A 25,685-nucleotide genomic window follows, 5' to 3' on the forward strand; every position below is an offset into this window, starting at 1 on the left:
TATTTGATGAAAACACAGAGGTTTAAATGGCAGACCCTGCTCCTATAAGAAGAGAAACCAAGGGAAAGCAGAGAGATCAGCTGCTGCAGCAGTGTCTCCTCTGGTTAAGGATGCTGTCCCTGACCAGTGCTGTTTGTCCTCAGCAAAACTTCCCTTTCTTCTTGGTAGAGAAGGGAGTACTGCTTTTTGTTTTGCTGATCACTATGTTTTGCTATTGCAGCCCATCAATCATTGCGAAGAATTTCTCTTTACTACATTTTTGGTTTAAATAATTAAAATTTTAGGGAACACTGTGTGTATATGTGTGCTTTATCTGCTCACTCTTCCCACACAACAAGTCGACTGACAGTACAGCACTGAGTGAGAGTAAACCCCCACAAGACACCAACAACTGCTTATGGATAAAGAGTAACAGCAACATGACCCTGGTCTGGTTTCAGCAACAGATGATGTGAAGAAAGTTTGGATTTCCTCATGAAACTGAACACAGAGGTGAGAAGTAGACATCTTACTGAACCATCCAAGAAACCCCACTGTCTTAGAAATTGCTTGCCCATAAACTGAATAAATTTATTTCCCAGTAGAGTCCTCAAATATAAATTTAGTAAGCATATGGAGAGATTTAAGTTCCTCTTGTCATCACTTGCCATCACTTCTGGGTGGATCTTGCCTACACCCCAAAGTGCCAACTTAGTGATTTGGTTATTTCCATTAGTAGCTAAAGTTTCCAGAAAGCTCTTGCATTGAAGGCATTATGGCAATGTCTTGCCCTTAGAGTGTCTGGCTGATGCTGAATTGAGGTGAGTTCACACAGATATCAACGGGGTGCAAAGAGGTCACGACACCAAATTATTATCAGTTCTTAAATACCAGTCACAACATTCAGAAAGTGGGAGGAGAAAATAAGATTAATCCATAAATCTCTTGGGTTTTACATTTCTTATTCACTGGCTATCTTAATAAGACAAATCAGATGTTCTCAACTAAAATTTCTTTAGAACCATTGTAAAATCTTTACCTTTCGATTCTTTTATATTAGGGTTGGGCAGAAATGGAATGTGAAATGAGAGGATTTTTATTCTTTTTCATTCTGTGAACTAAATCAGCTACAAGATAGTCATTGCAGAGTTTGTGTAATAGTAATTAGTAAATATCTTTGATGCTTCAACAGCTATTTAAGCAATCGAGAAGAAATTCTGCTAAGCAAGGGTTTTATATGTAAAAGTGTATTTTCTGCAAGAATTTGCAAAGAAGCTGTCTAAGTAAAAGGGTGTTAGTGACACAGACTTGCATTCTGGATTTTAAGCATTTCTGCAGTATTTAGCATTTCTGGTGCAGTTTTAAGATGCTTCATAAATATTGAAGAGAGTTCTTTCTAGACAAGTTTTAAATATTAAACACTTTATTAAATTTTTCCCCAGCTTCAGAGCACTTCAGAGTGACTTGGTGTTTATTTTGATCTCTCTATGTTCTGAAAAAAGGACTTATATACCTGGTGTATCGCTTGCCCTATTTTTTGTTAAGAATTGCAGATAAATAGATACTGGGTAGTCATACCTCTGATATCAAGACAAGAAGGTATTTTTTTCTTCCTCTTGGCTGTGCTGACTGTCAGGTAACTTAGTCTGTGTGCATGCAGACTTTCGCAAACCCTTGAAATGGAAAGTGCTGGGCCAGTGTAAAATATGTGGCATTAAATATTACTTTCATGATACAACTATGGTTTTCTTGTCCTGCAGCAATTTTGAGTTACAAAGCGCCATTCTTTCTGCCCCCAAGCATTTTATAGTCAACAAAATTTAAATAAAAATCCAGATTTTGAGTAGTTCAGCTGCCTGAAACATCAAACCCCATTTATTTCCCTCCCAGGAACAGAATTAATAACCAAAGGTTAAATAAAAATGCTATTATCCTGCCCTCAAAGTAGTTTAGATCTCGTTTTGGATATTTATTCCATTGATATGTGAACATTTTCATGGATATGACAATGTGCAACAATCCCCTGCATGTGTATAGCTCTAAACAAACACCCAGTGCTGTCACCTCCCCTCAGAAACACATAGCTGGGAAATATTACTAAGGTTAATGGTAGGGAGTTTGATCCAAGAAACAGAATTTTATCAGGTTTTATGAAATGCCTAATGTACCAGAATTCTTCTGATCATTGAGATTTCAGAGGATCCAGGAACCATCATTAAAAAACGGAAATTTTAAGTCTGAAGAAATAATAGCTTGAAGGTCAGCTCTCAGAGGGCAGGATGGTTAATCATCCCTGTACACCCTTCACAGACTCCGCACCTACAGACATCTAACAGGCCAATCAATTTAGTCACTCATTCGGTTGAAATCCTTTTACAATCTACTATGCACTATTGTAAATCTCTGGTCCTAAGCAGTTTTCTGCAGCAATTAGTAGTGATTTCTGCAAGGCTACAAACTTAGACTAGTTAAATTTTTTCCAAACCTGGCATCAGTGCAAGTCTCTAAATATAATATTTAGCTTGTCACAGTTTTCAGGATTTCTGTGAGGTTTTGCCTGCCTATATTTCAGTGTTCATTTGGAATTTTTACAGGTCCAAAGATCTTCCAAAATTACTAATCTCCTCCTCAGTCCTTCATATGTGTTTTGTTCAAGGAAAGTGATAGAAAAATTAAAAAAAAAAAAAAAAAAAAAAAAAAGAAATAATTTGAACTTTCTGGTTTGTTTTCAGAGTTATACAGGACACAGTATTCATGCCTATGAGTACACAACATAAAGAAAATTTTTTCTGGAGAAAATTACAATCCAAGATGAGGCAGTATTTTCAGTTTTCCAGGATTCTTTATGCTAGTCCAGCTAGATTCCATGTCTACTTCTGTGAGTTAAATTAATATTCAGACTACTCCTAAGTCTATGTAGGACTGGAGACTAATGTACTAAGGAATGTCAATCTATAATTAGTTAGTAAAAAAGTTTGTACAATTCTGTGTCTAATACTTCGTATTTACAGATGTCCAGGGTATACTTGACAAATCCCTTAGCCTAAAGTCTCTCTGAGAAGAAAAAGAAGCCATTCACAGAGCAAGGAAGTTAAGAATCATGACAGTGACATTTTTAAAGTGCCACAAAGGATTTATCTCTTCTTTAGGAGCCACATTTCATGAAAGTCTGGCACTTCATCTTCTTAACATTTTTTCCTGCACTCTAAAACTGCCTTTTCCAAAGAAGACTGTGTTATAGAACAAGTCAAAAGTTCATATTTAGGCTGTTCTCCTGAAGTTTATTCTGCAAACTTTCTTAAAAAATGCTTAGAATGAGGGCATATGAAGTGTCAATCCTTTGAAGGCATAATCCAATTAATTAACTAGAGCATGAGAACTCTCCCTTTTTATACGCTGTGTACGAGTCAAGTTACAACATCTAACAAAGTTGTTCATCTGTGCTACTTCAGAAAGTCTTATTCATAAGATTATCCTAAGCTGCATAGCTGGGACAGCAGTTACAGCAGTACATTTATTTTCTTTCCTTTAGTCATCTGTAAATTAAATCTGGACTAAGTTACGTTTACTTTGATTGATAGCAATGGATATATCATAGTTACCTATGACAGCAAGCTGACTAGAAATTAGCCAAGAGAAAAAAAAAAACAAAAACCAGCTTTGTTTTTTTGTGTGCTCCATTTCAGAGTGTAACTCACTTTGGAAAACTGCCAACAGTGCAAACTTCATAGGGGGAGGGTTATATTACTTTTTGTCCTTAAAAAAAATAAAAGACATGAAACTGAAGATCGCTCACTGCAAACTTTCGACATATGATTACGAAAGAAACCTTTTCTTCTCCAGGAAAGCAAATTCCTCTTGCAACACTGCTGTCACAGATGAAGAGAAAGATTTCTTTAGAAGCTATGATGTCAGAAATATTAAAGCAAGGTAAAATAGGACCAACAGTGTTTACGACTATTAAGGAAGAAATTGAAAAAAGTTTCTTTTGATTGAACCAAGAATATATACTCTGACCCAAGGCAAAGAAAAAGTTCTTTGTTTTCTTCATAAATAAATACTTTTTTCACTTAAAAATAACATAGTGCTAAAATGGAAATTATGATATTAAGAACAATGGAAAACTAGTATTAGAAACTGTCAAAATAAAACATTCTATAATTTACAAATATAGTTAACAATTTTAACGACGTAATCATTTTAGTTGTATTATTTTAACAGCACCAGTATCAAACTAAGGTATTCATATATTTGTGTAATGTTACTTCTACATGTGGGTTATAGAAGATAAATATTGCCTATAGGGCTACAATGCAAACCAATGTGAAAGGTAAAATAGCTGATGTTTCTAGCATCACTCACCTTTCTTCCAGTGTCTGTACTATGCACTTGAAAAAAATAATATGCAGAGCTATCAAAAAATAAATGTTAAGACAGTTTTAAAAATGAGTCAATTGAAACCTGAGAAAAACCCAATCTTTTAAAGGATCTCTTAAAAGGACCACACATACCTTTGTATTTCTAATTAGTAGAGAAGCATATGAACTCTACCCAGAAAGGCGTGATTTGAAGAGTATGCCTCTAAAATTAAATATTGTCTGTTACAATTTTTACCTTGATCAAAGAAATTGCAATTAAGGAAGCAAATTATTCTCTAGTTACAATACTGACTTCTCTACATTTTTACATTATACTGCTTTAGAACATTTCAGTATCGGTAACCTCATTTCTTTGGAGTGTCAGTGATATATACCCCCATAAAATAATGGAGTCATAAATTAGTCATAGAAATAACACAACCCTCCTCTCTAAAAAGTCAGGATATGATTTCCTCTAATAATGAGCATTGTCTGCTTTTGATCCAGTGGAAAAGAAATATAAAGATTGATTCAATTACAGTCTGTTGATAGAGTTCTCCCAGGATACAGAGTGAGTGTGTGCCATACAGTTCACTGTACTTCATGTTTTATTTTTACTTTTGCTCTTCACTGCACTCTGACAGCTAGACCACTTTTGTAAGAGTATGTTAGCCTTCTTTAATTATGTATATTTATATTGCAATAATTTGCAGAGATAGAAGTGGAGTTTGGGACTCCACTTTAGTAATATCCTTAGAGATATAGTCAAAGACATAGCTCCCAAATGAAGAGCTGGCAGAAGTTTACTAATTATTCGGCCAACACAGTAATGAGTGAATGAAATTTAATGAACTGTTACAGATATATGAAGACAGTCTAGGTGATTGAATAGTCCTTCTGCCTTTAAACTTTCTGAATTTCTGAAGTTACATAGTGAGAAGGATTTGCGCTACTATTTCTGTTTTCCAAATACTTATAGAAACTTTGTTATCCATGACCTAACCTTCATTATTAGGTGGCTGATATCTTATAATCTTCTTACACTCACCTTATATGTTTTGTTATGAGTGATAAAGCACTTCTATTAAAGTAATCCATATGTGAATATTAATTAGACCATCTATTGAGGTTTTGTTTCTTATCTCAGAATGAATTAATGATTTTTATGACCAGTTTCTTTAAAGAAACAGGTTGCATTAGCATATTAATACCATCTACCAATAGACATTTGGAAGCACTCAGCCAGAAATGTGGACAGCAGAGAAATGAACTTAAATATTAGGGAGTAAAATTTTAAATGTATATTTATTACAGCATGGCATGTTTTGCTCACAGAGAACCAATGTCATTTAAAAGTGAAAGAAAAGGCAAGTCCTGTTTTCTAAAGCAATGATATAAATAGTATGTAATGCAGTAGAAAGGGAAATCTAGAACACAGCCCAAAATCTAAGTTTAAGTCTGATATTTTATTTAGTCCAAGTCACGGTTTCCTGGGCCCCATGATGTTGCTCTGTCCCTAACTGCCCTCTGTACAAACGCAAGAATAAATCTGTTTAGGTTCATTTTCTATCATTTCATACAGAGGTGACCTATTTTCTACCTGAGAGTGAAAAACTATTAGTTTCTGTTTTGAACAGGAATACACATGATATGGCTGTGGGAAAACTTCTAGGCCTAGATGAAAAAAGAGTATTAGAATAACAAGATATTGCACTTGTGCAACCCACAATGCAAAAATATTTTCCATATATTTTCATGCTCTCAAATGTTAAAAATACAAACCAACGTATGTGGCAGCTTCTGAGAAATGAGGTAAGAGCCAGGATAAAACCATGCACTAAATCATTTGCTAAATTTCATTTAAAGGAGAAGATGCATAATCAGTAAAAAAAATTTAAAGTATTAACTCTAGAATTAGGTGTTTTTCCAGGTAAAAGGAATGAGCAATAGAAAATTACTGTCCCAGGAAATGGTGTTAAAAATAAGATTAAAATAAAAAGGAAACATAAGTCCAAGTTTTCTGTGCAGATTAAGCTGAATTGATTTTGGTTTGGGAAAAGCAAATACATGCAAAAGAATAATGCCTATCATATTATTTGTTACTAAATCATACTGTAATTTCTCTGCATAGATATATAGATAGATAGATAGATATGAAGAAAATTTCTATTACAGTTTAAATCAAATTGAAGTTAATGCAAATGAAGCTGGGATGTACACTTACTGATTTAGGTAGGCATAATCCAGACAGAACCTGGACTGTTGCTTGTAAATAAAAGACAGCTGAAGATCCTTTTCGGTCTTTGGGGGAGTCATTCCCTTCAGATAAACCAGATATTTTAAAGTGGAATGTCAATACATCTATCAGTACTTCTTTCAGAAGAAAAATATTTTGGACAAAAATAGGATACAAAAATGTCACATTGTTTACTCCATGACATCCATTTTGCATTTTTCTTCTGTATATCTCCTTCTATAGTCTTTACTTTCTTTATTTGTCATCTCACACAAGAAATATAAAGAAATTTACTGTACATGTAAAATCTTTCTCGTTCAGTATATTTGTTAGCAAACAAAATACTTTTTCTGTCAGGATACAATAAATCTATCAATGTCACAGAAGTTACAAGGATTTCTATAAACTCTCCAATCTAATATTTATCCAAACATCCTAAACCAAACTCAGTATGCAAAATAATTTCAGTAGATCAGTATATTAAACTTGAAAATCTGTGTCATATATAAGTAACAGATAATCCCGAGCAACTGAACAGGAGGAAAAAGATCTGAAGATTACAGGGTCAAAACTACCTGCCACTAAGACACGATTCACTGACCTGCTTATATGGTGACAAAAAAAATAAGATGGCAGTCATTACTGGTTGATTTCTGCTTGGACAGTATTTGTCAGTAAGTCTTACTCAAACGTTGTCCAAATGTAATCCAGAGAACACTTGTATTTATTGCAGTAAATTTTGGATTGGGCCCCAAAGTAAATAAATTCACTCTGTCAGATACACAGCGTAATAACCACTGCTTCTCATTCCCTCCTGTCATTATAATAATATGCTTTGGAGTTGGTAATTACAGCAGCTAATACAGAAAAACATGCCTAAGATCTAACAAATGTGAAGTGGCCTTTTTCAACAGTTTTCTGTATTAATTTGTTACACCCATTCTGTCATTTGATATGACTAATTATGAGGGTGGTAGGGGAGAAGGGTAAAGGTTAGTCATGTCCCAGATCCTGTATTTGTTGCTACTGAGGAGAATGTAGCTTCTGAAAAAGGTAGCTTCTCTTTTAATGACCACTGGATCATTACTAAGCTAATTAATTTTGGAGGAAAAGAAAGAAGTCTGTGAACAAGTATCAGAAAGAGGGAAAGATACAACTTCTCACAATAGATCTTTCAAGTCTGCATTTTGCAACTAGATCTTTGTAAAAGACATTCATTTCCAGTAAAGTACTGTAAACTGTTACATAATTTACAATTTACATGGCTCATTATTAGAACCATGGCAGCCATCATTTTGGCATACTTTATCCACAGGGAAGTAATTAGGGCCTTCTGGGAGCATCAGGGCAGTTCTGTCCTCTCTTAGGCTCATATCTAATCATTTATCAATGATGCTAACAAGCAAAGAAAAAGGAAAAGCACTGGAACAGTGTTACTGAGACATGGCTTCTTCTTCCACTCATGCAAGTTCCTGAAAGAGAAAAAAAATTTTTCCTGCCTTTAATCTTACTGTACTGTAATGGAGACCCATCAGGTTTAGGCAAATAAGTAAAATAAGACACATTTAAACTCTAACTGTGGGAGCAGCTCGGAACACCTAGCATTTGTTTTCAAGAGTGACCATTAGAATTTGTTGTGCTGCATGTTTGCCAAGCCTTTGAAGAACTAGTTTTACAAGGTCAGGTTGGAGGATGGCCTTGTGTAGGCCTGGGAAGATGTGGCTGAAGACAGTCACGAGTATGTGTATGGAACGTTTTTGTCTTTAACTGTTCTGAGGACTGGCAAACATCCCAGCTGAGCCAGATATGACCTCCTGTGTTAGTAGTATTGGCTGTATGTCGTTAGTTCTTTCTAGACCTTTGTTGAAACATATATAAGTTTGATCCTTTTATGAAATAAAGGGAATCTTGCACAGAGAGCTTGAGCACTTGATTCAGTCGCCGCACTAACCAGTAAAGATAGTTTCTAAGTATGTGTGTTTTGCTATAAAATGATGAAGTAACTGGTTATAGAAACAAAGTTGTCTGGTTTCAGAGCATACTGCAGCCACATATATTCCCTTAGTGTACTTTGGAGGGCCAGATTCACAGAATAATTGTGGAGTAAAGTAAAAAAAAAATCAGTAAATATGTCCCAAAGGGGTTATTTATGATTCCAATTCAATAGACTGTAACATTTTGACAATGACTGACAACCTTGATATTTATGTGACACCCATACCAGAAAAGACACTAGAGAATTCCGTTTCAGACATGTATTCATTCCTCAGCTTTGAGTTACTTCCTTTTTCTCATTCATGTGCATATATAAGTAAACAGGTGGATCACTTTTCAAATATGCAGCTAAGTTCAGGAAAAAAAACAACCACCACCTTAGTGGGTTTGTCATGCCAAAACAGAAAATGCCGTGCAGTACTACTGTCATCATCAAACAACAATACCTTATCGTAACATGACCAGAACAAGGTGAATGTTTCCAATTTTTAATAGGAAATAGGCCTATTTTTACCACAAAATCACAAATTCAGTCTTAGACTCCACATGCTTAAAAATGCTGTATTTTTGCAGTGTACAATATATGATATTTTGGAATAGAATTGGGACACTGCTGAGGGAGGGATGTGAGCAGCAGCATATTAGCACATTATCTACAAAGTAATTCTTGTTTCAGTTTTGAAAACTGAAATTATTATAATTCCTTGTTAGCTCATTAGCAATTTATAAAGGTTCAGTTGGACCACACTACTACTAAAATACTGCTTAGCTGGCTTGCTCATTCCTGTAGTATGAGCAGTAATTCATAGAATTATATGTATATACACTGAGAATTCCTCAGTAATTCATAGAATCATAGAATCATTTAGCTTGGAAAAGACCTTCAAGATCACTGAGTCCAACCATAAACCTAACACTGCCAAGTCCACCACTAAACCATGTCCCGAAGTGCTACACCAACATGACTTTTAAATACCTCCAGGGATGGTGACTCAACCACTTCCCTGGGCAGCCGGTTCCAGTGCCTGACAACCCTTTCAGTGAAGAAATGCTTCCTAATATCCAATCTAAACCTCCTTTGCCGCAAGTTAAGGCCATTTCCTCTCATCCCATCACTTGTTACTTGGGAGAAGAGACCAGCACCCACCTCACTACAACCCCCTTTCAGGTAGTTGTAGAGAGCAATAAGGTCTCCCGTCAGCCTCCTTTTCTCAAGACTAAACAACTCTAGTTCCCTCAGCCGCTCTTCATAAGACTTCTGCTCCAGGCCCCTCACCAGCTTCATTGCCCTTCTCTGGACACGCTCCAGCACCTCCATGTCCTTCCTCTAGTGAGGGGCCCAAAACTGAACACGGTAGTCAAGGTGCGGCCTCACCAGCACTGAGTACAGGGGGACGATCACTTCCCTAGTCCTGCTGGCCACACTGTTTCTGATACAAATGTAATGGAGTACAGTTACATGAGTGATGAATTTGCTGTACAGCACCAGAGGCTGTATTTTTATAAGGTGCTGACCTACTTCTCCATTATGTCCCAAGGGTTTATTTAGTATTGAGCATGGCAGGAATAAAGCAAGTAGTCAGATAATATGCTAAAGGATATTTCCTTCATATCAAAACTCTGTAGGCCATCCCTTTGTTAGTCATGTTTATTCTCTTCAGGTAGAGCTGTAACCTCAGATGAAGTCAATTTGTCTGTCAAATGTTTGAAATGACCAGGCTGATTTTTTCCACCTGTAGGTACAGAAGACGTTGCAAACATTTATCCTGGATCTGGTCAATACTTCTGCGATCCTTATTTGGACTTAATGTACTCAGCCTGAGAGTACAGCTACAAGCAAACTACAGAAAAATGCCATTAAGTCATGGTCAGTCAAATTACCCTTTCACAGTGTCCAGGTCAGTGACTAAGATGTATGGAGGTTTTACTTCCTCCTTATCTCACAGGGGCGCATTTTGCAGTTACTCGAAAGGCTAACCCAGATTTCTGGATAGCAGACTCCTGTTTATTAAGCATATATGGGCAACCTGCATGATAACATATAAGCCTGGCGAGACGTTTCCCTCAAGGACCTTATAAACACTGTGTACTTAAGGGGACTTTTAAAAGCTCTTTTGAAAATTAGTAATGATTTATCATAACGTAGCCACCAAACAGCAAATCATCAAAACATCACGGTCTCAGATGAGCCTCTTTTTGTCTGGAGGTTGGCACAGACCCACTCTGCCCAGTATTTCCCACTTGGATCTGTAGGGCAAATGGGTCTTCTGTACTTTCTCTGTACACTGGGGTCCTTTTGCGATCATATTTCTTAATCACAGCTGATAGTTAATCCATCAACAAAAGTAGGAGTGTTAACCAGGTTACTAGTTTTTAGGACCTATGTGTGGAAAATATTTTCTAGTCTGGCTAATAAAATAACACACATTTCTTTGTTTATAACTTTGAATTTTGTTGATTCCAAAGTATCTTGTCTTTTGTTCTCCTTATCAATAGTTTTTTTCCACATAATTTCATGTAGTCAGGCATACAGCTATGCTCATGAGACTGAGGAAAATTTAACTTCTTTAATGCCAGTCTCACAAAAGCATTCAAATGGTTGGCACTCAGCTTTTGCTTTCTTTATTGAACTACTATTAACTCAACCCAACAGTCTTGTCTCCTTCCTTCTATCTTCTCCCTGTCCCACAGGAAAGGGGAGTCAGTGAGAGGCTGGGTGGGTATTGTCTGGGATCAACCCACCACACCTACAAAGCCCAAAATTTGAGAAAGAAGTTCAGCACAAAAGCGGACATTGCTGTGCATGACATGACATGGTTTCTTTGTTAAAGGAATTTTGCAATTGTTGGATACAATGAGATGGAAAACTGTTAGTGTTCATTTGTCAATGAATGAGAAAACATTGGTTCTCTTTCCAAATCAGCATCTTAGCAGACAGCTTTAAAAAATACCTAGATTTTCCTATGAAAAAATTCTAGTCACTTTCAGATAGTAAGATCATATTAATTTCACCAAAAATCATCCTCAGGAAGTGAGCAAAGACAGTTGAAGCTTTTTAAAAAAATCAGCTGCCAGAATGGCTTTATCCTACCTGAGATGAGGGTTTAACTTTATACACCAAAGTAGTCTCTTTGAAGCCTATGTTTGCTAGATCTGAGCATATATCATGTTATTCATGATAGGCATAATAACTCTTGACCTCACTTGCTACTCACTAGTTTTCCTAAAAGATTGCAAGTGCTCTTTCAAATGGCATAGCTATTTCTGCAAATGCACAGCATTTTACAGGGCAGGATTCAATTAATGGTGAGCAAAATTAGTAGACTATATGAAAATCAAAGTGTTTTTAACTTCAGACAGTGCAACAAGGAGTTGCTTGTTTTGCTATATTCCTAGGAATAAAACAGTTTTCCCTGTTCATTCCGGAAAAAAAGAATGAACTTATACTGTAGAGTGACATATTTTCACATTTTGGGGAATCTCAGTGGTATTCCAGAGTTAAAATTTTCTTTGCCAAAGAAAATAGCTTCCAGGCATACATTATACTATAAACAGAATATGTCACTAAGAAAGAGTACTAATGCATATTTAAAAGGAGTAAGTCCTTAAGGCAGGGGTATTATATTCAAAAGGAATAATACACATTTTCTCATGAGACGGTCACATACTGTTGCTGACTGAAAGTCTCCATGATGTTCTTCATCACAAGCCAGTGCACAAGTCAATAACCTGTTACTAAACTCTACAGTATTGCTGCAATCAATTCCGACTTGTATCTTAGAATATTTTCTTGACAACCTAAGGGTCTTTTCTTGACATTGTCCCAGTAATTATAGCTTTATTTTAAAAATATCATCAGATGACATTTTTCAAGTTCATATATACCTTATAGACCCATTACCATTTCTTATTTGACACTATAATAAATTTATTTGTCTCATTTCTTATTACGAACATGTTTCATAGTCTCATACATTTATATTTTGGATACTTGGAGAAGCTGGGAAAGTATGGATGGATTAGCTTGCCTGTAAATACTGAATCAAGAGGTGCTAAGATGGGTTGAAATATTAGGGTTTGGGTCTATAAATGCTCACAGAATCTTTCAGAAAGGCAATCAAAGAGAATGATACTTATTTTAGAACTATTCAATGAATTTGTCAGAGCAGAAAATGTTTAAAGGGTTCAAGAGAAATAAAACCAAAATCATCTGTGTGTCCCACAGCTGCTTTTTAACATGAAGCACAATGACATGATCCTTTCCCCTTCTGGAATCCAATCAGATTTGCCAATAATTAGTCAATAGCCAATAACCAAATTGAATGCAACTGCCTTTTCATGATCCTTGTCCCTGAAAATTTGGGTTCAGGCTTCAGCGTATTCAAACAGAGAATTAGATTTTTTTACAATGTTCTTGTCTTCTATAAACCAGTGTGAATTTCCTCTTGAGAACAAGGAAGTGGTGCATTTATTGGTATAAAGTCTTCTCTTACCTCAAGGGAATTGGTATACTGGAAAGAGTTTCTCTTAAATATTTCTCGTCTAAGTATTCTATACAAGCAGCTGAGTCTTCATGGAAGTTACCATGGTAGATACACTTTAGTCAAAGGACAGGTTTCGTCAGTCCCAAATTACTAAGCTGAATAAGGGCTAGCTTAGGGGACTGTAATGATTTTTGACATACAGAAGGTTAGAGTAGATGATCCTCAATAATTTCTTACAGTCTTGATCATTATAATGAATAACATTGCACAAAGGTCTGATATTGTCAGGCTAATGCGGAGTCAGTTTAGGCAGGAGTAATGAGCTGTGAACCATTTTACAATCTATGCATACCCTAATTCTTTGCCCAACAGTACCAAACCCTTACTATTTATTATAGACATATAAAGCCTACCGAGAAACAGTTAAGTGCTTAAATGAAAGCTACAGATGGGCTACTTTTCTGTCGGGTTGTGCTGACATTTTTCCACTGCCATTCAGACATTCCTACATTTCAAATTCCCAGTTTAGTTCTGGCTATCCTTTCACTATCCTTTCAACATTGTTTCCTGCTATTTCCCAGCTTTACTGTGAGGGCTTTTACTGTGATCTATTAAAGGTGCTAGGAAGAGTATGAAGAAAACAAGAAAAAACAACAAATTTTTTTGTTTGTTTGTTTGTTCTACAACATGTCCGTTATTCCATAGAACAGTAGGCTTATTGTAACATTTGAATAAAATATGTAAGTCTCGAATCCACCTAATTCCTAGTGTCAGAAATGACTGAGGTTAGATTTTCAAAGATATCTGGATTCCTAACAGTGCACAGCAAAAGTTACAAAAAGGTAACAGCTGAGATCCAGGAAATGACAAGTGGAATAAGTGTGATAGAAAGATGAGAAAAGAATTATAACATAAAAAGAATGGTGAAGAGACATCTATTTTAAAAATATGATTTGTTATAGAAGCTCTAAAACAACTCTGCAAATAAAGGTCATATAGCACATCAGAAGCCTTAAACTGCTCAAAACAAACAAAGCAAAAGAGAATAAAATAAAAGGAGAGCAGGCATATTCAATGAAAAAAAACCTGAAGTATAACAAAATAAGAAGTTGTTCTTGATAAAATTATAATGCTGAGTATGTTTTATGTCATGAAAAATGCCTGGAGAATGTAAGTCTATGCTACTGTTACAGGAAGTAAATCCTTTTTGTCTGCTTACAGTGAACCCTCTCCAGAGAGTTATAAAGTTTTGACAGCAACTGTCTAAGTAATGGAATGACAAAAAGAAATACAGTTGTCATTTCAGACACCAACAATAGGAAACTAAACTTCTTTTTTATGAACTACTGTTCTTGTAGTCAAATTCTGCTGTCAGATACAAATATGACCTTTCATGTGATGGCAGCATTCAGCCTAAAAACAAACTGAAAGGAAGGTTTACCATAAAATAAAATAAAATAAAATAAAATAAAATAAAATATATGAAACCTCAGCACAATAAATATCATAAAAGGATGCAACAGAAGAATTGTGATCTGCCTGCTACTCTTAGAAGCACACTTCCAGCAGAAGTACATATATTTTGGTACAAGAGAGGAATGAATATACTTGGACTTATGTACTTTCAGTATTATGTTAGAAGAAATGTCAGTAATAAAATTTGGTGAGGATACTGCATATACTGTTAGATAAGCTAGTATCTCTACTCACAAAGTCTGTGTGGTTTTTTAATATATATTTTTAATATATTGTATTAAATTATTATCTGAACAGAACTGCCCTTTCTATGGACATGATTAGAACTTCTTTCAGTCAGAAATAGGAAATCAGTAAACATACACTGAGATTATTATAACAATGATTTTGCATTACTTGGAATGTTATATTCAGTTCTTGTCATCCTCCTTAACTATATATAGTAGGAAAGTGCTGATTTCAAGTCTGATGATAAGAAAGATTAAAAGTGTGGAAAGATTCCACTATGAAAAAAATCTGAAAAAAAAAATGTTAACTTAAAAATGATAAAGAGAAAGACTAAACCAAAAATAAAAAAATGTTCAATAGTGTGATTCAAAGGATGAAACATTCTGTTTATATCTTATAATAACACAACCCAAAAGGTATTTAATGAGCTTAATAGCTAAACTTCAGAAGTAATTTTTTCAAGATATATCTGAGATCAAGAACTTAAGATGGCTTAAAAAAAGCAGAATTTAAATATATATAAATAATATTTGTAGTAGTAGTACAGATAGAATTGACTAAACGTAACTTTGGTCATATATACTACAATGATTATATATAATGTAGTGCACAGTGTTTATGGAATAATTGACCAAAAGCAGAGTGGAGGGGAAATTGTATTCCTTGCCTGATGATACATTTCATGTTTTTTTAAATATTGCTGTGCTCTAACAAGGCAAAAGTTGTAAATACTTTCTTTTAATGACTGGTTGGATTATTTATTTTTTTGTTTTGCTTGAGAGGGAAGTGACAGATAAATCAGAGACAATCATCAGTATACCCAGTAGCTGAAGTACTCTTTTAATGTGGGAGATGGATCCAGATTGTATTCCCCTGAAAAAAGTGGTACAGATTATGCCAGAGAGGCAGAGAAAGGCAGACTCCAGCAGCTTTCGGCATGGTGACAGAGGCAGATGGCACTAAGACGGGTTCTAGCCACTCAGCTCCTCCTTTGTTTTGGCTTTGCCATAAATGCCAGCCTAGGGAACATTTCAGAAACATTTCAGTAGGCTTATGTAATTTTGAAAAAGTTCCATTTTTTCCCATAAAAATCAACTTCATAAAAATAATTACGAAGTAGTTCTGATTCTAACTGCATCCAGAGAAGCCTTGCATGTTTTCATAGTCTGTACAGGCATAAGACATTACAGCTCAGATAACCAGATTATTTATTCATATATTGAAACAAAGAACTCACTTTTTTTTTTTTTTTTTTTTTTTTTTTTTTGTCATAGAGAACCTGAGAAAATACTTGTTTCAGTAGGAAATTATGAGACTTGTTGTCTGTAGTTGTGTAACTTCTTTCTTTCAAGTAAACCTTGTTCATGATCAGAGTCAAGACACTGGGATATGTGTAGCATTCTTTTGCCTTTCCATACTAAGCTTGTGATGCTACATCACTTGCATTCTGAGCTAGACACTACTGGCAGTTGTACAAGATACAAAACTTGGGTTTTTTGCATTTATAAATGCCATCGGCAGACAAAAAAGTGGACAGTGCTGTTGTGCACAAATATAAATTATACTGAGTTCAATTCCAACAAGAGAACCAAAACATCACAACTCAATACCATACTTTTGAGTTTTTCCTTTTAAATACCTGTCTTGTAGGAGTAAGCAACTATCATTTCTGGGTTAATCTTCTTCAAGAAACAAAGAAGGGTAAGCTTTATCCACTTATTATTTAGTTACAAGAGAATTCATTTTCTTTCAAAACTTTTGACATGCCTCTGAAAATCAATCTCAATAAATGTCAAGGAAAATGGAGATGGAGGTTGTTTGTCTGCAATCAATTTTTATGTGACAAAATAGTGAAATGGTGAGAAATAAATTTCTTTAGTAACACAAGTCATTCTGAGAGAGAGAGAGACGTTCTAGATATTCTGGGTCTATATGAAATTGCATTATTTATTCAGTGAAAAACAGAGAGTAGTGGCATTTATTACTTTACTGTCGTAGTTTTAGAATATGTATGCTTGGTTTTTCATTGTCCTCTTTTACACATAGTCTTTTCCCAAGGGTTTGTCTAATTTTTAAGCTGATTTGCAGTACTCAAACCATCACGGTGTGCATTTGAATTACTTTAATATGTAAAATGGAAAGGTTGAAGAGATAGTATTATTTTTCCCCTGGTATTGTTTTTCTTTCTGTATACTTCTTCATGTTTGACACTTCACCAGTTTTGGATCAGAACTGATATAAACTTATGAATCATAGAGCAAGAAGGATATTCACAATACAATCTACTGATATTTAGTAAGTATTATAAGAAAGAAGAAAAGTAAGTAAAATTAGTTGGTAAATTTGCTTGATAAATTTTGTCATCTTCCTTTGGTTCTTGGAATCATGGGGGTTTTAATATTGAATACCTGCTAGACATCCCTTTTCATCTATAATTTCCTTGAAATAGACGCTTCAATATTTTTCTCCTTAAATTGCAATATTTTTTATTATCATTGATAAGATCTGTATTATTGCTATTATTTGTTATTTCTCTAATGAATTTGCCAGGAGTTTGGGATCAGAAAAGGTTTCCCATTTTTTTCGTACCTGGTGTTTTGCAGTGCAGAAAATTTTGAGGTGTCTGGTAATTTTATATTTCATCTTGTTGAAACTATATAGTCTAGAGAATACGAAATGGTAGGCCTTATCCTAACAAGATGTCTAAGTCAAATGAATTGTGTCCTGGAATGAAATCTGTTTTTCTTCATTAACTAACTCAGATTTAGTTAGTTTAAGACAGGCTAGCTGAATCCCACCCTTCTGAACTAGGTAGAGGTAAACATTTTTAGCCAAGTTCTGTGAAACAGAAAAAAAATGTTGAAATCAGCTACTAGAAGCAGTTTTTCAAGGATTACTCATTCCAAATAACATTTTTCCTTTATAAAGCCACTGTTTCTCCCTCCTTAAAAAGAAATCTTGAGAAAAAATAATACTAGTTGTGGACCATAATTTAAGATTAAATCCTAGGGTTTTTTTTTTTTTTATTTAGAAAAGTTAACAAAAGCTTTTACTCTAGAAAAACACTAAGATTAAAAAGAAAAACAACTAGCAGTTTCCAACAACACATCTATAACACCTTTAAATCATTTCAGGAAACTATTAAATGTAGTTCTTTAGCAGTACTCCATCTCATGCTGGATGAGGAAATTTCAATTATATCACCATGTAACAGATTCAATACCAGACTGTGAGTTGATATTTTTTCAGGCTGTTGTACACTTTTCTTGTCATATGATATAACTGGTGGTTCTGGGAGCACCATCTTATTTCAGAAAGATTTATACTTTGCCATTTGCCTTGTAGGGAGTGGAAGATGTACATCTTTCCAGATGTTCCCTGGATGCAAATATTACCACAAGGTATTCTAATTGGCTCCATAGTTACCTGAAATGGCTTGCAAGAATCTTTGTTTCATGAATGTGCCATCCCTTAATGCTTATGTTGGAGGCTGTGTTAATTCTTTTCCAGCTTTGTGGCTACACTACTTTTGTAGTGTGAATAGATTTTCAGAGTGTCTTTAAAGGGAATTTTTTTTCTCTCTCTCATTCTTTTATCATGTTGTGATTTGGTTTAGCTTCAGGGATTAATACCAGTGCAAATTCTGCTTCCCTTTACTATGTACAAAACCAGCTTTGAAAGCATTATGTCTGAAAGGATACATTTAACATGTTTTGATCCGTGTTTCTTATTTTCCTAAGTTTATTAAAGTTCCTTAAACAATGCTAGAAAACACTACATTTCTCAGGGAATATAAATAATTGAATATTTAAATTACTTTTTAGGTTAGTAGAAAGTTATAGCATGGCCCTTTGGTTCATCTAACAGTAACTTTAAGTAAAGATATCACAAGTTTGCATTAGAAACAAGAAATGAGGGCATGCCCTGCTCTTCAAGGAGGTGCTCAGGTTGGCTGTTTGGCATTAACCAAGCAATTTCCATTATTACAATGCTATTAAAAATTTCACTTAGTGATGCCTTGAAGGAGCACTGTTTTAAAACACAAATAGCCTTTTAAACCTCTGGGGAGGGTAACCTTTATGAAGGAATACAACACTTCCCTTCTCCCAGTGATCTTCAAACCTCTAGAAAGCTGTGTTATATAGTTAAAGCTAAAGTCTACAGAATCCCAGAGTCACAGAACAGCTGAGGTTGGAAAAGATCTTTAGAGATCATCAAAATGGAGGAGGGGACCTCATGATAAAGTAGATGGAAAACGCCAAGGTACTCAATGCCTTCTTCACCTCAGTCTTTTCTGGTAAGATTTGCCTTTATGAATCCTAGGCCTCTGAGACCAGGGGGAAAGTCTGGAGAAAGACAGCCTTACCCTCTGCGGAGCAGGATTTGGTTAGGGAACGTTTAACAAACTGAACATGTGCAAGTCCATGAGGCCTGATGGGATGCACCCATGAGTGCTGAAGGAGCTGGCTGATGTCATTGTGGGGCCACTCTCAACTATCTTCAAAATATCATGGTGACTGGGGAAAGCTCCTGAAGACTGGAAGAAAGCATATACCAGCCCTTCCTTCAGGAAGAGGAATAAAGAGGATCTGGGCAACTACAGGCCTCACCTCAGTCCCTGGGAAGGTTATGCAGCAACTCATCCTGACAAAACATTTCCACTCACACCAAGGACAAGAAGGTGACTGGGAGTAGTCAGCATGGTTTTTTTTAAGGGGCTATAATGCTTGACCAACCTCATAGCCTTCTACAATGAGATGACAAGCTTTGTGGATGAGGGTGAATGACAGCAGCGGTTATCTAGATTTTAGTAAGGCTTTTGACACTGTCTCCCACAACATCCTCACAGACAAACTATTAAAATACAGGCTACATAAGTGGACAATGAGGTGAATTGAAAGCTGACTGAACAGCCAGGCCCAGAGAATTGTAATCAGTGACACAGAGTTCAGGTGAAGACCGGTCACTAGTGGAGCAGTACCCCAAGGGTTGATACTGGGGTCAACACTGTTTAACATCTTCATTAATGGCCTGGACTCTGTACCCTCAATAAGTTTGCAGGCGATACAAAACTGGGAAAAGTGACTGATTCACTAAATGGTTGTTCTGCCATTCAGAGCAAGCTTGACAGGAGAAATGGTCGATGGGAACCTCTCAAAGTTCAACAAATGGAAACACAAACTCCTACACCTGGGGAGGAATAGCCTTAAGCACAAGTATGAACTGGGTGCTGACCGGCTGAAAAGGCCCTGAGAGCTCTGGTCAACACCAAGCTGAACATGACCCAGCAATGTGCCTTTGAAGAAGGCACCCTGAACTGCATTAGGAAGAGAAGAAAAAGTTCAGTGGGGATCTTCTCATGGTATACCTAATAAAGTGAAGTAAAGAAGTGAAGAAGATGCAGCCAGAATCATCACAGGGGTATCCAGGGAAAATACAGGAGGCAACGAGTGCAAACTGATATATAGGAATTTCTACTTAACCTATCTACTGTGAGCGTGGTCAGTCACTGGAACAGGTTGCCCTCTGGTGCAGTTTATCCATCCTTAGATTCAAAAGCTGACTGGATACAGCCTTGAGCAATCTGCTCTAGCTGATACGCTTTAAAAAGGGTGTTGAACCAGATGATCTCCACAGGTCACTTCCAGCCTCAACTATTCTGTACCACTTTTGTCTTATCTTCTTCATTCTATTGCAATACCTCCATTTTCCCTTCTCTTCCCTTTTATTCCTCCACATTCTTTTAAAACCCTTTCTGATTTCCTAGGCTTTGTCTCCAAAATTATGTACATCTTTTACAAGGCTCAGATTTGCCCACTATTTGTGGTGAGGTCTTGTTGTTGTATATGCTTTTCAACAAAGTATGAAGTAAGCTTGCTGGCAGAACACAGCTCCATAATGTGCTGTCTGTGCCCAATGATGTAGTGCACCATCAAGCTGTGAATAGCCGACGAAGCCTGCAGCAGCCTCAGTGCCCCAGTTAATTGTTTGTTCAAGTTCCAAAACAGAGCTGACACCTGTGAAAACTTGGATTGTGTTTCTTTGTCAAGACATATGCATCATCCATAAATGCCTTGTTGACGCTTAATAGAAGAGATTCATCCATGGAATATCTGTTACATACTTGCCTCTATTAGGTGTTTTAAAAATAAAGAGATTGCAGCACAAGAAAGTATCATTCCTTATGAATTACAGTGTGTCTGCTTTATGACAAAGAGACATAAAATTGGTATTGGTGATTGATCAGTGTTATTTTAGCTGCCTAAGACTTCAACTACATAGCTTGAACAGCAAGAAAGAGAATTATCTGACCGGTCTAGGCTGTAAAATCATCTTCCATAGCGTTAGCTCCCAGTGCATTCTAATAGTTTAATAAACTTGTTTACCTAGGAACTTTTCATTACTTAGCTCATTTATTACTGTGTCAATAATTACTTCATTATTCTGAGCTCCACAAGTATTTGTTTAATTTAGATATATTAAGGTTAAGGAAAACAATTTAAAACTGAAAATTTTGAGATGCAGAAAAGATAAGAGAATAAACATTTTTCTCAGCAAACCCAATGTCAACTCAAAAAAGCTTTTCTTTGTAACTGTCTATCAAAGAAATAGAGTGAGCCTGTGGTTGCTTACTGAATAAAGAGGAGGAGGAGATTCTGAGTAGGGTTGAAAACCAAGAATTTTTGAGTTATTGTTCTGCCACTAATGAGACTTATTAATGTTTTTCTGTTGCCATGCACAGTGCTTAAAAAATTTTGGATGAGACCCATGAGTTCTTAAAGGTTGTCTGCTAGCTATGGAGCCCAGCAGTGAAAATTTTAAAAAATAAACTGCCAGGTAGGCCTAGGATAGGTTTCAGCCAAAGCAAGTGGGAAGAGGACTTTGGAGAAGAGAAGGCAGAGCCTGAAAGATCCAATTCATTACCTTTCTGGAGTAGCTTTGCCCAAAAAGTACAACTTGAAATTTAGTCTCAGTTGAGAGAACCTGCAGCTTTCTGGAATACCTCCATGCTGTGGTTGCACTATTATGCAAGTTCTTACTTGAAGATACCCTCTTTTTTTTTCAGCATGGTTCTTAAATTGAATTAAAATACATTAGTACCTGTACTTCTGTGCAGATAACAGTAGTTACCTTTCTGAATGCAGGTATACATGCTCTATAAGTCCTTAAATTCTAAATAATTTTTATTCATTTTTTTTACATTTTACTCATTTTAAATATGGCAAAAATAACAATCTGATAGAAAGAATAATTTATCAGAGATCATAGGATGGGTTAATTTCAAAGCCAGGATTTGATGTGAAGTCTAGGTCAATGTTTAATTCATATATAACAATGTTATTTAGACTCATCATTTTTCCCTTTTATCTTAAATCACTTTTACTTAGAACTTTCCTATTATTTGTATTAAAGTGAAAGGAGTGGATCAGTTGCTCTTGTCTTTAGCCATTTTGTATTTCCACTGAAGTAAATGTATTGCTCTCAACATTCCATAACAATCCCTCAAGGCCAGGCTGGCATATGTTTTAAGGGTTATAACACAGGGTTTTTTCTCCTATTTTTACTTTATTTTTTTCTTCATCTTCTTGTTGATGTTTCAAACTCTTCTACTTCCAGGAAACCTTAGAATTGTGAAACAAAACATAAACCAATGCAATGATGCAGTCTGAGACCAAAAATAGCCTGAAACAAAATTCTATAAGCTGTTAACCGCTCCATTCATCTCAGTCAGGGATGTGGAATTAGGCATTTTTCCGTGATGGAACATAATGGAATTTTCTATTATGACATTCGTGATTTTCTTTAGCCCAATACTCAACATGAATTAGTTACAGCAGTTCTACAGGGAACAATATGATACTGTTCTCCCTTTTTGTCTTTCCTTTTCTGTGTAGCTGCAGCAAGCAACCCCGATTTCCTATTTGGCAGACAGCAAAAATGTATTTTTGAAATTCAGATGATGGAAGGGACTGTACATTCTCAGATGAAACATTTAATAACTAGTAATAACTGTAAGACTCTTCAGTCATCCAATGAAAGGAGGAAGTGTTGAACCATGTGGAGTCTAAGAATCCTGCCTTATAGAAGAAATAGCAACATTTTTTTAAGAAATTGTTTTAAAATTAGAAGCAAATATTCAGAGCATGAAGGTTTTCTCCTATCTGGCACCACTACAGATGGTAAAAAGAGGGTCAACACAATGGGAAAGACACTGATTATGCTATATAGGATGATTACAAGAATAGCCTCCTCTTTTGCTACCCTCCTTGTTTTTCTGGTAGTTGTAGATTGAATTTTCCATTCTTGCCTTTCTCCTGAGGGAAAATAAATTAAAAAAATAAAAAAAATTAAAAAAATCCCTTCTACTTTGGATCTCAGGCTTCAGAATATTTTGTAGCGCACCTTCCTATTCTTACCTGCCTATTGCCTGTTGTTTTTCACCCATATTATACAAATGAATCTCATTTTAGATAAAACCACCAGACCCAACATAGAAATGAGAAGCATAAGCATAAGAAGCATTTTTTTTATTTTTTTTTTTTTTTTTTTTTGCTACAGAACCAATTAAGATAAACTTCTAAGCTGCCCTACATTGCAAAACAATGAGTGTTTTGGAACTTAGGTTCATATATGTGACTTTTTTTTGCAGGTAGGTATAGGGAGTATACATGGTATAGGTAGTACAGGACAGACATAGGTATAGGGTAGCTTAGGAACTATCTCAGGAGAGTAAGTCTTTCTGTCAGATACATGAAGCACCTTGGAGGTGCTTCTTCCTGTACAGGTAGTGTAAGTGATTAAGCTCCTAACTTCAACACTTCCATTTTGATGCCTAAATTAAATGGAAAGAAATGGATCTTTACATTTATATGTGAAGAGAAGCCAGCCCCACAGCCTTCACATCTTTAATCCCTAGCATTTTAAGTGTTACATTAGGATCTGCTGCTTGTAATCAAATAAAAGTAATTTATTTCCTCAGTGACACAGTCAACTTAAAAATCCATGGTATAGCTATACTAATTGGTGGTCAATCACATAGTAGATTTTTTGAAAGTTGGTACTTCTTAAAACAACCAAATGAAATTATAGTTATATTTGTCCAGAATGAATCCCTACGTAGGAGATGTCAGGCTGTTTCACAGTCCAATGACGCAATGTGTAGACAGGGAAAACCAGAAAAAAAACTTTGAATTATTTCAATAGCTATTTCTCTCCACTGGAATGAGCTTGCTTTATCATTCTTCTTGTGTTGATGGTGCATGCAGTATCATAATGAAAAAACACTAGGCTTTAGACAAGGGTCCAGCCTACTACAGTCACAGCCATTTTATCATTGTTTACTTTCATGGGAATCTGTGAGTACATATTATGCCAACAGAACAGCACAAAGTACCTTATAAGGCAATGAAACTTTTTTCTTTTTTTTTAAAGGTTTGTCCAACAGAACTCTTCTATAGTTTAGACAACCATATGGGCACTCACCACCAGACCTCCTTGTCCACCAAAGAGCTGTTAACTACCTTCTTGAAGTTAGAAATACTCTGTTTGAGCATGGAGAAGAGATCATGTTTCCTTGTTGTATGTGACATGTTCTTAAGGAACACTTCACTGCCCAGCAGCATGGTTTTTTCAGAGATATATTTTCATGGGCACAATATAAAAGCTACTCACCCCTTCCCAATACCCTCAGTTTTGCACAAGAGTTGTCAGGGCGCAGTTTCGTACAGGAAAGATTGAAAGTCCCTCCATTAATTGTAGTCTTTATGTAATACTGTAGAACTGAATGATTTGGGTTTTTTCCTCCAGTCAAATTGATGGAGAAGCAGTTGAAAGTGGAGTGCTTTGCTAAGTGAATGAACAGTGCAGTGTATATAGAAAATGTGGTGCTGCTTAAGTGGTTGCTGACAAGAATAAAAACATCTATAGCTACTAATTCCTAAGGAATGTATAAAATGGCAAAGTGCCAAAAAGTGCAATATGAATAGACTGACAAGAAAATATGAAAAGATTCTGCAGAGCTGTAATGTGAACTAGAAAGCATTTGGTGTTTGAACAGGGCAATTATTTGGCAAACTAAACATAAAATCATTCCATTTCTGCAGTTTGACATGATTCTCAGGCATGGATGACAGCTAGATAGGAATGTATTTTACCTCACAGTGACGTTTTCTTCATGTATTATTTAGCACTTCATTTAACTCATTATTGACCTTCTGCTTTTCTTGCCAGTAGCTTCTAGTCATTTCTTTCTATCTCATATTTTTTCTAACAGCCATGGTGTGGTAGTACTGTGCTAGCATGGTGCATGGAATTTCACACCAACAGCAACTTGAATGTAGAGTGGCAGTGTCAAATCAGATATAAAAACCATAAAAATAGCAAGCAGTAGTAAATAATTGGGAAATATCCTTTCGTTTTAAAAACAGCAACAGAAAAAAACCACAACCAAACAAACCCCAAAAATGTTTGGAAAATGTTAAAAGCGAGAATGGAAGACAGTAATTGTATTTAAAACATTACAATTAACACATCCAAGTGTTAGGCTAAACATGATGCTTGCAGGTGAATGGAGTTGCAGACTATGTCATTTTAAATAGCTCTTCTGAACATGTTGCAATTGGTATAACTTCAGATATTATGTCCTTTACCCTCTTTTTATCCCATTTTATTCCATTGCTTTTCAGGGTGATCTCACACTGTCTCCTCGTTCTCCTCTTCTGTCTTGGTTTGCAGCCTTGTCAATTTGCCTCACATAGAACAGGCTTCCTTTGTCACTCTATTTCTACAGTTTTTTCTTTAATTCAATCTAAGAGAAAAACATCTTCCTGGTTCTTTTTTCTTTCTGTGATTGCAGTCATGTATGTTTGTGAGTTCTTTTACCTTCAGAGAGTTTTGATATGCAACATTGCATTCCAACCTTATTTTTAC

Source organism: Accipiter gentilis, chromosome 16, assembly GCF_929443795.1.
Source record: "Accipiter gentilis chromosome 16, bAccGen1.1, whole genome shotgun sequence".
Classification (NCBI taxonomy): domain Eukaryota; kingdom Metazoa; phylum Chordata; class Aves; order Accipitriformes; family Accipitridae; genus Astur; species Astur gentilis.